This window comes from Lissotriton helveticus, chromosome 7 (genome assembly GCF_964261635.1).
Source record: "Lissotriton helveticus chromosome 7, aLisHel1.1, whole genome shotgun sequence".
Taxonomy (NCBI): domain Eukaryota; kingdom Metazoa; phylum Chordata; class Amphibia; order Caudata; family Salamandridae; genus Lissotriton; species Lissotriton helveticus.
The window spans coordinates 16,058,920-16,073,138 of record NC_136068.1 but is presented as its reverse complement, the minus strand read 5'-3'; positions in this window follow the sequence as shown (position 1 = coordinate 16,073,138).

Genomic DNA, 14,219 nt, shown 5'->3' with positions numbered 1-14,219 from the left:
ACGTATATGAGTCAGAATCTCCCACACCCAGCCATGAAGAGCCTCGCCAGAATGGGGTCATGATTCTTAATCAGAAATGTCTTAAGCTCAGTTAGTAACTACTTACTGGGGATGGGCCTCCCTCTACACAGATGGGGTAAGGGTCTGTTAGAGCTGACACATTAAGCCTGGAATGATTCCGAGTTGTGACGCAACCCTTCCTCTTTCACTTGTGTCTAGGGCTAGCCACCAGGGATGAAGCGGTGGGGGGCTGAGTGTGACCCTGCCCAAACACCCCCTGTCCATCTCCCTGATTGCCCTGATGAGGCGACCCAGGAGCCCTGCTAGAGGCAAGCAAACAACAAATGGGTATGGAGAGGCTATCCCTGGACAAAGACAGCCTTCATTCACCCAGCTCTATTTCATTAGATACTAACCCCACCGCCCAATTAAGGAATCCCACTGTAGTGTAAACACGAGGGCAGCTGGCAGGGGTGGCAATTAGCTTGAAGACCCTTTCTTTTCCCCCATGTTTGTAGCACCCTTTAGTACCATTGAGTCCCCCTGGTTCACACAAAAATGGAGTGTAACCCTTCTCAGCTGGACTCCAGTGGTACAAGACCAGCCCCCACACCAGCAGCCCACCTGGGCGTGATTCTAGTAGCCGCTAAGGGTGTAGCCATGAAAGGATGTAAGTTAACAGCTAGGACTATGAAACGAGGTGAGAGAGCTGACTAAATAAACAAGATAATCCCACTTCCAGAGTCATCAAGGTAAGTCATCAGGCCATCAGGTAAGCCCTACCCACGACAAGCTCCTCTCCTTACCAAAGTTAGAACCAAGGCGGGTGCAGGTGCCAGCCTCTTTCTGATGCTGACGGGTGCAGGATAGGCCCAGACTTGGCCGGGCTTTGCCCAGGCACAGCTGTGCATATCCCGCACAGTGATCGGAGAGGTAGCGCTATATGCGCGAAGGTCTCTCCTCCCCCTGAGAGCAGCTACGTAAGATTTTGGACATATTGGACGCTAGGACTGGAAGTCCCACCAGTGTGATTTAGGGCCAAACAGGAGTCCGGCAGGCAGTCCTCGAACAACACAACTCACTGAGTCAATTCTCTGACTTTATGACTTCAACCCCTTCCTGGAGTCCCACAAAGCACAGGTTATTTCACATCATTGTGCATCCTTCCCTAATTCTTCCAGGTTCTTTGTTGTGTTCATCAGCTGTGGTACCTCCGCTTGTAGGGCTTTAGGCCCTTTAGGCTTGAGATACGTCCATCTGCCTCAATCGCTCTATCTACTGCATTCCTGAGGGCTTGGCACAGGAAACTAATATCTAGGCCACCTTCCATCACCTTGGTCCTAAGAGTGTTATGTGAGGACTAAGCAGCTTGTAAAATCTCTTCTCTGGATGTTGAGGGGTTGAAATCATATACACTAGCACTTGTCTGGCTTGAGGTTCTCTTGGACAGTCAAGCATAGGACTTCATCACTTTTACTGAATATGTATTTTTTGGTCTGACAGACTATGTGCACCATTTATCCCTTGCCGTGATGTCTTTCTTGCTTCCTATAATATTTTCCAGATCCCATATTTCCAGCTGTCCCATCAAAGGTCTTGGTGTAGCCATATCTCAGGTACTCTCCTGACAAATGAATATTGACTGAGCCGTGTCATTCTTCAGCTGCAGACACCGTTAGTGTCCCACCCCAAGTCTCATTTGTGTACTCTCTGTTACTTCTTCAGTCTCACAAGCCACAGTGGATCCTGTCACTGTCCTTGTTGACCCTGAAGGCTTTCCTGATTACAGGGAGGGGGTATTTAGCCCTCTCGTGAACACTCATACTTCACATTTATGATAGGAAACTTGAAATCTATATACAAAGCTCTCCTTTCACCAAAACAACTCCACCAGGGGAAAAGAGGGGATTGGAAATATGTTTTCCTGTCCTTAAACATTGCCTTCCTATGCTATAGACCCCAGTAGGAAGCCTGCTCTGCCAACAAAGCTGCAAGCCTCTGACCGATACCCACTGTGCCTTCGGCTGGGTCAATATCTGTGGGCCCAACACCCTCTTCTTCAGTGAGCGATGTCCACTAATCTGCTTTTCTCACCACAGGTACACTTCACCATGATATAGAAAGGTGTATGTCACATCGCTTCCCAAGGGCATTGTTTAACATTTTATGCCAGGTGCCCATCTTGTGTTTATCCTCTATGCTAATTTTGGCCAATAGTTCCTTCTGAAACCTTCTGAAACCTGCCCTGCTATTATAGGAAGAATGTGTGTGGGATTATCCTCTGTCTGTCCACAGGTCTCCTGTCTCCTTTTAGGCAGTGCAGTCAATGCTTCAGACAGGGTGTGCTTCCTGGTTTCCTGCACCTTCTCCATCCTGCTGACTCACTCTGTTTGAAGCCATCGCGGATTGTCACTCTATCAGTGGACACTTCACACTCTCTCCTTGTCGCTTTGCTGTTCTCCTCAGTTCACCCTCAAGGTAGAGCAGTAATCTCAATGTCTCTTTCTTCCAAGACTGCAACTCTGTCCACTTCAGCTCAGGTCTCTCCTCAGTTCTCTGTTGCCATGTCTGTCCTCTCCCCTCCTCACAGACCCAACTCCACCACCGTTCACAGGAAACATGAGCAGCCTGTCAGAACCTGTCAGAGAGCTTCAGCTTGAAACAAAATGGTTGTAGTTATCGACTGCACAGGCGCAAAGCTTCAGATGACCGGTGGGTGTAAGGCTTCAGTAGAGTGGTCGGACAGAGCTCTTTTTAGATCAGTCCACCATTTTGGGCAACCAGGACCGGCTCCATTAATGAGTAAATTTGACATTTTACCGCCAATTCATCAATGTTTATGCTTCTGTGTGCTATCAGAAACAGATTCCTGTTTAGAATTAAGTAGTTGCCTGCCTACAGAGATTCTACATTATTTTATTTTTTTCTTTAATTGAGCAAATATAGTGATTGTTTTTTGGAGTCATATATCATCAGCACTATGCACACGGATCTTCTGAAAATCTGTGTGCTTGGATTTTTGATTCTGTTTTCTTGGTATTGCAAAAATCTCCCACCTCAGGTGCACTGTCAGGACCACATGCCATTGCATCTGCAGAATGTTTAACCCCCAAGATGAGTTACACACCCCCTCCACACACACTCATAAATCACATTAATTCTGAGGATAGCGACCACCCACTAACTCCCAAGCCAACGCTCAACCTCAGCTGTTTTCATTTGCACTACCCAACGCGGGTCATCCGGCACTAGTTTTAAGGATAATATGTTCTTGCGCAGAGACCCCTTTTTTTTCATTCATTTGATGGTGTGTTATTAAACATGTAACAAGTGATGAATTGCTGTCTCATCAAAAATGTTTTTCTGGCATGTGCCATTATTCCATAATTATATAACGAACAAATAAGCAAGATCAATCAAAAACACATACAGTGATCATTTAGTGACTATGTCGTATTTTGGCTGAGTCAGCGTTTAGCTCAGCTACACGATCTTTTCTGTTAACTTGACCCAAATGTATGGGAGCCATTTTGAATCCGTTGGCTTCCATTTCGTATGAGCACGCTGCCTCGTGGTCAGCATGCCCTTTTGTCCTTTCTCGATACCCATGGTCGTCTACTTTGCTCAGCAACAGGCTATTTTTAATACTGGTCAAGCGCACATGCGCATTACATACCGACTGGTCATTCTTTAGGAATGTTAGCTTACACTGACCAGTACTACTGGACTCCTCCCACATGCTGGCTGTGTTCCAAAAATGTCCTTATATGTACCTAAAATGTGTAAACTTGTAAACGCCTATCTTTTTATTGCTATTGAATTGTATAAAAGAGGGCGCACACCGATGTTCGGTGTGCTACTTCTTGCAATGCCGAAGGGTGCTGTAGGAATGTACCACCACCCCATGGGGTCTTAATAAACTTGTGTTTTGCATTTTCCAGTGTCCGTGCCAACTTCTATTCTAAGGTGCTCGAGAGTTTAGCAGAGTATGTAGGCCTGATTGAACCCAACACCACAATTGGCGACCACGAAGGGACTCATCGGTGACTCGGATGCCCGAAGGAGAGGTCGTGACGAAGGTTTGGAAACTCGCCATGGACGCGATCGCTGCCACTGAGTGACCCGAGTCTTGGCACCCACGGTGTTTTTCCCTTCCTTCTGATCTGACCTTCCAGGTGGCGCCGGTCCTCGACTGAGATTCTGATCTTGGATTGTCGTGTAGTGCCGTTTGGCTGATTCGATTAAAGAACTTGGCAGTTGGACCTTGGTCGTTTGAAGATACTTGGTAAGCTTATGATTGGTAAGGTAGTCTACTGACACTTACTGTGGCTTTTTGAATTTGAATTTGAATTTGTCTGAGTTAGCTAACGTTTGGATTTATGAATTTGACTTATATGTGAAGTGCACCTCACATAGGCAGGCATGTAGGGATATTTCTCTAATTTTGTTTTATTTGAACGGCACGCCGTGTATGAAGCACATTAAGTGCCATTTTATGTAGTATCACGTTTCCGTGATATTTTTGACATGCCTGTTCTCAGCACGCTCCGAGGAATGTGCTGTCTCGGAAATGGTACCAGTTATCGATTAAATGAATCACAGCCGGCTCCCCCAGAGGGGACTCCTAATCGCGATATGTACGTAAAATTTGGCCTTCCCCCTATAATGTATAGTACATTATGGCACAAATACACCAAGGTTGATCGTGAATTGCAATGGCCACTACATGGGTCATTTGATTTACGAAAGATTCAAAATGTAGAGCAGTGTTTGTTTCAGCGCAGGTCTAGACAGGATATGTTTGATTGTGTGCGTATGTGGGAGAAAGAGGTGCGTGAACGATTGAAGCGTGAGGAAGCCTTGGCGGAGAAGGTGCAGCGAAGGGCTGCGCGTGATAAAGCTTTACAGCTACAGGAGAAGGAGTCACAGGAACAGAAAGAGAGGGAGACTCGAGAACGTAATTTACAGATTAATGGGCAATTCCCTATCCGACGTCCTTTTTATCCGGTCCTTACTAATGAGACAGATGATTTTTTATTATTAGATCGATGTCCGCCTCCGTATGTTGCACCTACGGCTCCGAACGAGGAATCGGATGAGGACGATCAGAATAAACAGCGTACTCGGTTATCTACGGATCGAGCTGCGGAATTGCGGTCGTTTGCACGAAAGTTGAATGTTAATACAGTCACTGTTTCTGAGATTAGTAAGCAAATGGAGCAATGGTCTGATAAGGAGCGATTGTATTTTTTAGATCATTTTGGAGATGAGGTCGTTAATCGATTTAGAAAGTATTCTTCTGAGCTAGAACCTAAGGATATATCGCAGGGTCGTGATAACTTTCGTAAAGGTCTTTTTATTCTTTCAGATGCGGATGAGTTTTTCAAGCGCTTGGTTCAGCTACGGAATGAGGCGTCGCGGCTACGGGAGTTGGAAAAGACATCGGGTTCGCCTGCGTCTGGATCGACGGAGATATCCAAAGAATGCTCTATCTTTGGAACAGATAAGAACGCCGCGATTAATGTTAGACTTATGCGGGAAGCTGCGCCTTTGTATGTCCCTCATAAAGGGGAGGGCACAGATGACGATAGAATGTCTAAAGACGCGAAGGGTTATTTTATATATAATTGGGTGTATACGCCTTGGAATAGAGCAGATGTTATGGCGCTTAAGAATGCTTTGCCTGATCCCCGTAAGAATCCAGCGGCTTTCTATGAATGTGTTGAAAGCGCAATTTCTTCGTGTATTATGACATTAGTTGATATTGATTTGTTTTTTGGGCTAATATTGCCCCCTGATATGTGGAGGGCGATTCGTAAATTTGATGATCAAACGTTTCTTGGGGCAAGTTGGAAGGACATAGCTCAAGCCGATTTAGATAGGGAACCAGCATGTAAGCCTTGCCAATTAATATTAGAACTCCCAGGAGCCATACTGAATAAATTAAAAACGCTTGTCCCCGCTAAGAAAATTGATTGGACCATGTTAGCCTCTTGCAAACAGAAAACGGATGAGTCGGTTTCTGATTTCTTTTCTCGCTTTGAGGAAGCGTTTCATGATTACAGTGGGCAATCATTAACAGAAGACACAGGCAGGCATTTATTTGTTGACAAGTATGTGGCCAATCTCCTACCGGAGATTGCAAAACGATTAAAGGCAAGTGAAAGTTCGTGGACCACGGCAACCCCTGCTTCTTTATTGACTATGGCTCAATACTATGAACGACAGGAATTGGAGGCAAAGGAAAGTAGTGAGAAGAAAGTGAAGGATTTGAAGACGAAGGTAATGTTGGCTCAGGTCCAGGCTACGAGGGGGAACGATAGGGGTAGACGAGGATCGTATCATAATGCGCCTCCTCCCCGTTCCGATATCTCTGAGGATCAGTGTGCATACTGCAAACAATTTGGACACTGGGTTTCAGACTGTCCGGTGCTGAGAGAACAGCGTAGTCAGCGTGGTCGAGGAAGCGGAAGGTCTAGGAATAGTTATGGAGGATCGAGGGGTGGAGCGAATGATCGTGGAAGGAGTGAAGCAAGGGGTCGTGGACAAACAGATTACAACACGTTCGATCGACGAAATCAATACCAGATAAATGAGGGTGACTCGCCTGAGTCACGTGACGAGCGTCATGCATAGGATTGCGTAGGATGGGGTGTGGAATCGGTTGAGGTACCAGTTGATCAACGGGGTCCATATATAGAAGCACATGTCTTGGGTTCTACTGATCAGTTTCTGGTAGACACAGGAGCTACTCGTAGCGCTTTGTCCAAACACTTGGTTCCAAGGGCTCCCCTGTCTGGCGAGGTAATTACAGCTATAGGGTTTGATGGAACACCTACTTCTAGCCCACTGTCTCAACCTGTTACATTTTATGTTGATAAATTTGCTGCCCCATGTCCATTTTTGCTGTCCCCAAACACACCAGATAACATCATGGGGCTCGATATGCTAAAACATTTTCGAGCTACTATTCGTTGTGCTCCGGAAGGAGTACGGGTTGTGTCAAATGAAAATTATCCAGAATTCGAGCGAGTGTGTCTTCTTCACGAATCTGAAGTATTAGCCTCCCTACCAAAGACGTTGTGGGCCACTTCTGATACTGATGTAGGGCAGATGATTATTCCTCCAGTGCATATTACCGTAAAGGAGGGAGCATCTCTGCCACGTGTCCCACAATACAAAATATCTAGAGAGGGCGAAATTGCATTGATATACATTGTGAATGATTTGATTACGGCAGGGGTGGTTGAGGAAGTTCCCTACAATGTTTGTAACAGCCCAATTCTTCCGATTCTTAAGAGAGATACAGATACTAAGGTCTATCGTTTTATTATTGATTTGAGGGAAATTAAGAAGATAGTAGTGCCTCAGTATCCGGTGGTGTCTGACATCACCACGTTGCTAACGTTGGCCCCACCGACGGCAACTACTTTTACAGTCATCGACTTGAAAAATGCATTCTTTTCGATTCCTGTACACCCTGACAGTCGCTATCTTTTTGGATTTACATTAAATAACAAATCGTTAGATTCTGTCGAGTTCCTCATGGTTATACAGAAAGTCCTAGCATTTATAGTCAGGCTCTGAAACGACAGCTTGATTCTTTCGAATTACAAGCTGGAGTGGCTCTCATTCAGTATGTGGATGACATTTTACTTGCAGCAGACACACAGGAACAATGTGAGAAAAGTACCTTTTCCTTGCTTTCCTTTCTTGCTGAACATAATCATAAGGTTTTGAGGAAAAAGTTACAATACTGTAGACCCAAGGTGACCTACCTCGGTCATCTTTTGTCTAAGGAGGGCCGTGCATTAACACCAGACCGAATTCAAGCAGTTCTAGACACACCAGTCCCCCGTACTCAGAAAGATGTTCGTGCCTTCATAGGTTTGACGTCTTTTTGTAGGCAATGGATATTGGGATTTTCTCACATTGTTAAACCATTGTTAGCATTGTTGTCCAAAGATACACCGATTCCCATTGAATGGACAGATGAATGTCAAAATGCTTTTGAGCAATTGAGGCAAGCTCTTTACTCTGCACCAGTGTTAGGTACACCAGATTACATGAAGATTTTTACATTGTACGTACATGAGAAGGATGGGTGCGCATTATCAGTCTTAGTGCAGATGCACGGAGACAAACAGAGACCCTGCGCATACTTCTCGGCGGTACTCGACCCTGTGGCTCGAGGATTGCCTGGATGTTTTCGAGCAGTTGCAGCAACAGCAGTAGCTATACCACAAAGTGAGGGAATAGTTTTGTCACACAAATTGTTGGTGTTAGTTCCCCATGCGGTAGATGCTTTGTTGAATCAAACGAAAACACAGCATCTAACTAGTGCACGCCGAACAGGATATGAGCTAACGTTGTTGGCGCCGCACATCACACTAAAACGATGTGCTACATTGAACCCCGCTACTTTATTACCCTATCCTGTTGCTGAGACTCAGAAGGAAGAACAACATGACTGTGTTTTTCTGACTAAGGAACAGACAAAGGGTCGTATCGATTTACAGGATACACCATTTCCAGATGTAGATGGGGAACTGTGGGTTGATGGATCGTGTGTGAAGTTACCAGATGGCACGACTTCCGCAGCCTATGCGATCACGACACTTAAAACAGTGGTAGAAACAGCACGAATACCCCAGAGATCGGCCCAAGCAGCGGAATTGATAGCCTTAACGAAAGCATGTGAGTTAAGTGCTGGACTATGTGTGAACATCTACACGGATAGTCGCTACGCTTTTGGAGTAGTGCATGATTTTGGCCTACTCTGGAAAGAACGAGGGTTCTTGACTTCACATGGAGTGCATATCATGCATGGAGAATTGGTACGCGATCTCCTGAATGCACTATTGTGTCCAAAGAAGGTAGCGATAGTCAAATGCAGTGCACACAAAAAGGTGACAGATAAAATAGGACAAGGAAATGCTTTCGCAGATCGCATTGCGAGAGAAACTGCTACGCTACAAAATGACTCTCCCATGTACGTGGTGAAATCACAAGCTGAGCGATGGCATGATGCTAGAGAAGAAATATTAGACATACAGAGATCAGCATCTGAAGCAGAACTTGTGAGATGGGCCACTGAAGGAGTATTGGATGATGAGGGTTGTTGGCGTAGTAAAGACATGGAAAGATGGAAATTAGCTACGGCCTATTTACAAACAATGGTTCAAATGACCCATGGGCTGGCACACATTGGAGCTCTCGCAATCACTAAATTGCTTACACGGGTTTGGGAAAATCCTGAGATTGCTAGTACAGCCAAGAGAGTGGTTCAGACCTGTTTGATATGTTTACAGCACAATCCCGGACAAGGGACTTATACTCCCAAAGGAGGGTTTGTTCCACCTACTGCACCATTCTAAGTACTACAAATGGATTACATCCAGCTGGAACGCTGTAATAACCTCAAGTATGTCTTAGTGGTGGTGTGTGCCTTCAGCAAATGGATTGAGGCTTACCCCACGAAAGATAATACAGCATTGACAACAGCTAAGGTGTTACTCAAGGAGTACTTCCCTCGCTATGGTGTTTGTAAGTTTATGTGGAATGATAATGGTCCTCATTTCATTGGGAAAGTAGTGGAGTACGTCCTGAAAGGATTGGGAATCAAGCAAAGATTCCATGCTGTCTTTCATCCACAATCAGCAGGTTTGGTCTGGCCTCACACCCTATGAGGTGGTGTTTGGAAGGCCGATGAATATTTGGGGAGTTCCTAAGCCTCGCTTGATACATGATGTGCCTTGTATAATGATGAACGATTATTTGGCACGATTAACAAATGATTTACTTTCTATTCATCAACAGGTTCGAGAAGCGCTCCCCGACAACTCCACTGGAGAGGCTCACAATCTTCGTCCTGGGGACCACGTGATGATTAAGGTATTCGAGAAAACCAGCAGCTTGGAGCCGAGGTGGCGTGGCCCAGAACAAGTGCTGCTAGCAACACGGACGGCTGTGCGCGTCACGAACAAGAAGAGGTGGATACATTCGACGCACTGCCGACGTGTCTCTCCGGACATGGTGAGCCCTGTGGTGCTATCCGACTACAGAGATATTCTGGATGCAGAAAAGAGCCCAGCTGTTAATGAATCGGAGGGAGCCTTCCCGGACCACACTGTTTCTGATGGAGTGAAGTACAATCCAGGGGCGGTGGGTGACATTTCAAAGTGGTGGGGCGTGAAGTGATTTGCATACAGCACCGTAGCGAGCGAGCGCAGTGAGCGAGCCTGAACCCCAAAAGGGGGGTTGGGGGGATTACCCCCCCATAAAAATGTTGAAAAAAAAGAAAAAAAATCATGCATTTTCAAGCAAATTTGAGAAAGTAGGAAGGTTAATAAAGCAATTGTGAAAGTGCAGTTATTACATTAATAGATGGCATAACATAGGTAGCTGCTTATTCAGTATAACCACAGAGCTTCATTCATTCCGTCCTATTACGCTCTTACGCTCAGGTGCTGAATTCAGACTATAAGACTTTCATGAAAATCTCAGCTCTAAGAGTAGAAGAAGTTGCACAGCAGTTGGGAAACAGCCTTCACAAAGCATTAGGAAAATGAGAGGCAATTACTTGAAAGCAAACTGAAAGCAATGCATCAAGTAGTAACTTAAAGCAATGCATCCAGCAAAACAGTGCATGCAGTCAACCATACAAAAGTAAACTAAAGCAAGTGTGAACCTGTGAACCTTCACTTTGAAAGCAGGGTGCTAGTCAACAGGCCAGTCACATACATTTAAACTGAAGAAGAGTACACCTCAGCATGCAGGCACCAACATAAAAGCACCAAGCAAGTCAAACAGTTTAATGAAAGAAAAATGACTGGTCTGGGTCTGGATCTGACTTGGTACGAGCAGGATACAAAAAGTAAACGAGTAGGTGGTAACCCACTTCAAGTGAAGGAGCTGTAAGGAACCTAAGCGCACTGGTGTTGATACCAATAACAGGGCAGCTCTGGCTTTCTCAGGGTGGGTGTCAGCTGTGTGATGAAACCAGCATGTGAAGCAGTTACCTCAAACTAAAACCAATGCACTCATCAAGACAAGGAGTTACATGAAATCAAATAGAAAACCACCATCAACCCAGGTAGTCACCAAAAGGCAAATTGAAGTGACTGCACACTATGGGAAGTGCACTTCACCAGCCAGCCTATTACACTAAAGGAAAATAAAAGCAATGCTCCCAGTAAACAAGACAACATAAATTGAAAATGTTTCCCAGCAGGACCAACAGTTACAAAAAGTAAAGAAACAGAACGAAGTCAGAGGCACTCCAGGAATCCAGGAGGGTGGTCTGGTGGACTGTTCATGAAGGCTGAACCTGGTTCCCCAGAACGAAATTCGGCATCTCTGGCGTAGTGCCACATCCCCCAATGAACACCATACTATCCCAATGAGACACCCACACTGTCTTCAGCTACAACCCAGTTGAGCCCTGCTACATATACCTGGATGCGGCTCAATTTAAATTATGCACAACAGTGATATGCTGCCTGGAAAAAAAGTACCTTCCTGGAAAAAGCAAACCCTCATATGGATGCAAGATTAAGTAAAGCATATGAAATGTAAGTAGAACAACATGGCTACCTTAACACTTTTATACTTATTATTCAGCAATCAAGAGTGTTTTTTACTGAAACTTTAAGCACCACTACAGATCCCTGGGGGGACCAGTATCACGGTGTATTGCTTATATCCTGTGAACCGTGAGCAGTATGGTTTAAAAAGACTACATTACTCAACACAAAGCCACTGCTTGTTTTTCTTTTTTTTTTCCTGTTTCATTATTTTTCATCCTTCCACTCCCTTATTGTTTCGAGGTCTCAGTTACTTTTCTTTTGTCCTCCACATGATAAATGCGCCTTCCTTCCCATGATTTCTAATCTTTCCCATCCCCTCCTGTGATTTAACCTCTCAGTTCCCAGGTCACCCAATACCTGAAAAGTGGAACTGGGCCCCAGGACATGTATTAAATAGCCCCACATCCTCCACTGTCTCTCATACTCAGGTACTTATGAAGTATTTGGTGACCTAAACATGGCCACCGAGATGGACATTAGCCATGTTGAAGTACATGGCTTTGAAATCAGGCACAAGTCAAGGGTGCACATGGGTCAACAACAGACCAATTCGGTTGGCTGAAAGCCCCAATAGGTAAGTATATTGTATACAATTTTAGGAAAATCAAAATGTCTTTGCTACCACAAGACCTAAAAACATCCTTGTCAAAGTCAAATTGTGGACCGCTGTTCCTGAGTCTCTGAGAAAGTGTACCTCATTTCTTTAATTTCAGAAAAAGCTGAAGACATGGTTATTTTAAACAGCGGCTATGTCACCTTAGCTTATTGACACGCGTATTAATTACGCTCATATACTTAATAACGGTCATATACTTAATGCTAGTTGACTGAATTCTTTGTAATGCATTCATTAATACTGCAAACGCTCAACAAAGCTACAAATAACGCAAATTGTGCGCAATGTCAATATCATCATTCCTTTGTTAATGCGATGGGTGGATTGATGGGGAGAGGGTGGGTGGATGGATGAAGGGTGTATGGTAGGACTGGTGAAAGGCTGGCTGGATGGATGAAAGGGTGGGTGGATGACGGATGGCTTGCTGGCTGAATGAAAGGGTGGCTGGATGCATGGACGGATGAAAGGGTGGGTGGGTGAAGGATTGGTGGATGGCTAGATGAAATGGTGCATGGATGAATGGATGTTTCAAAGGGTGGATGGGTGAAGGATGGCTGGATGGGTATGTGGATGGATCAAAGGGTGGGTGGGTGGATGAATGGGTGGATAGTTCGCAAACAAATACTTAATAATTGCTTCATGTAAGTCTGTACAGGGTGGATGGATGGAATTGCAGGCATAATCATTTCAGGGCCTTTTGTAGACGGGAGGAGCGAGCTGGACAATAGTGTTTAGTTCTCAGATTTCATAGATTTGGATTGCCTCAAAAGGTCAAATTATTATCAAAACGGGTACATTTGGTCATGAACAGAAAGCAATTAGTTCTGCAACTCTTCGAAAATGATAAATGTGATAAAGATAAAAAACGAGTCACGCAGACGGTTAACACCATACGTGACACATTTATCAGTACTGCAGACATAATCATTTCAGGGCCTCTTGTAGACGGGAGGAGCGAGCTGCAATAAATGTATTCACAAATACCTCTGTCGTTCCATTACGTACATGAACTAGGTTTAAAAAGAAAAACTAGCCATGTTTAAAGAATCAGGTCGTAAATCATGTACAGTCAGTGCCAGTTTGCGTTCCCATAGAAAACACTGTGCATTAAAAATGTAATTGCAAGCGAAAGAAACGTACACAGCAGAAAAGAAAAATGCACGTTAGAAATCCGATTATAAAGCTGATCACATTTTATGCACAGCGAACCAGACTATCCCGAACACTAATGGTATTTACATAGCGCTTCGTACCGCTTTGGGTGGCGTACAGGTGCCTTATCGAACGGGTAGCAAGCGCAATCTGCGAAATGCGTGGCTGCCGAAATATGCACCGATATAAATTGCACTTTAGGGAACAGATTTTAAAGCCAATCACAATTCATGCACAGCGGACCAGACTATCCCCAACAGTAATGATATTTACATAGCGCTTCATAACGCTTTGGGTGGCGTCCAGGTGCCTTATAGGACGGGCAGCAAGCACACTCTGGGAAATGCGTGGCTGGCTAAATACGGACCGATATGGGATATGTATTCTTGTCTTTTTTACAACAATTTCATTTCAGTAGGATAAAAGAGCAGTTCACACATGAAACAGAGGGGTACAAAAAACAAAACGCGTTGTCGGGGCGTGCGATTTCGTGGTCTGCGAAGTTAAGTACTGCTCAATAGCAATCAACGTATTGGCGTTGCAACAACTGCCTCTCCCTCCCTCTGTGTCACTCCATCCCTCACTCCCTCCCTCTGTGTCACTCCATCCCTGTATGTCACCCCCTCCCTCTGTGTCACCCCCTCCTTCTGTGTCACACCCTCCCTCGGTGTCACCCCCTCCTTCTGTGTCAGTCCCTCCCGCTGTGTCACTCCCTCCCTCTGTGTCACTCCTCCCTCTATGTCACTCCATCCCTCTGTGTCACCCCCTCCTTCTGTGTCACTCCCTCCCTCTGTGTCACTCCCTCCCTCTGTGTCACTCCCTCCCTCTGTGTCACCCCCTCCTTCTGTGTCACTCCCTCCCTC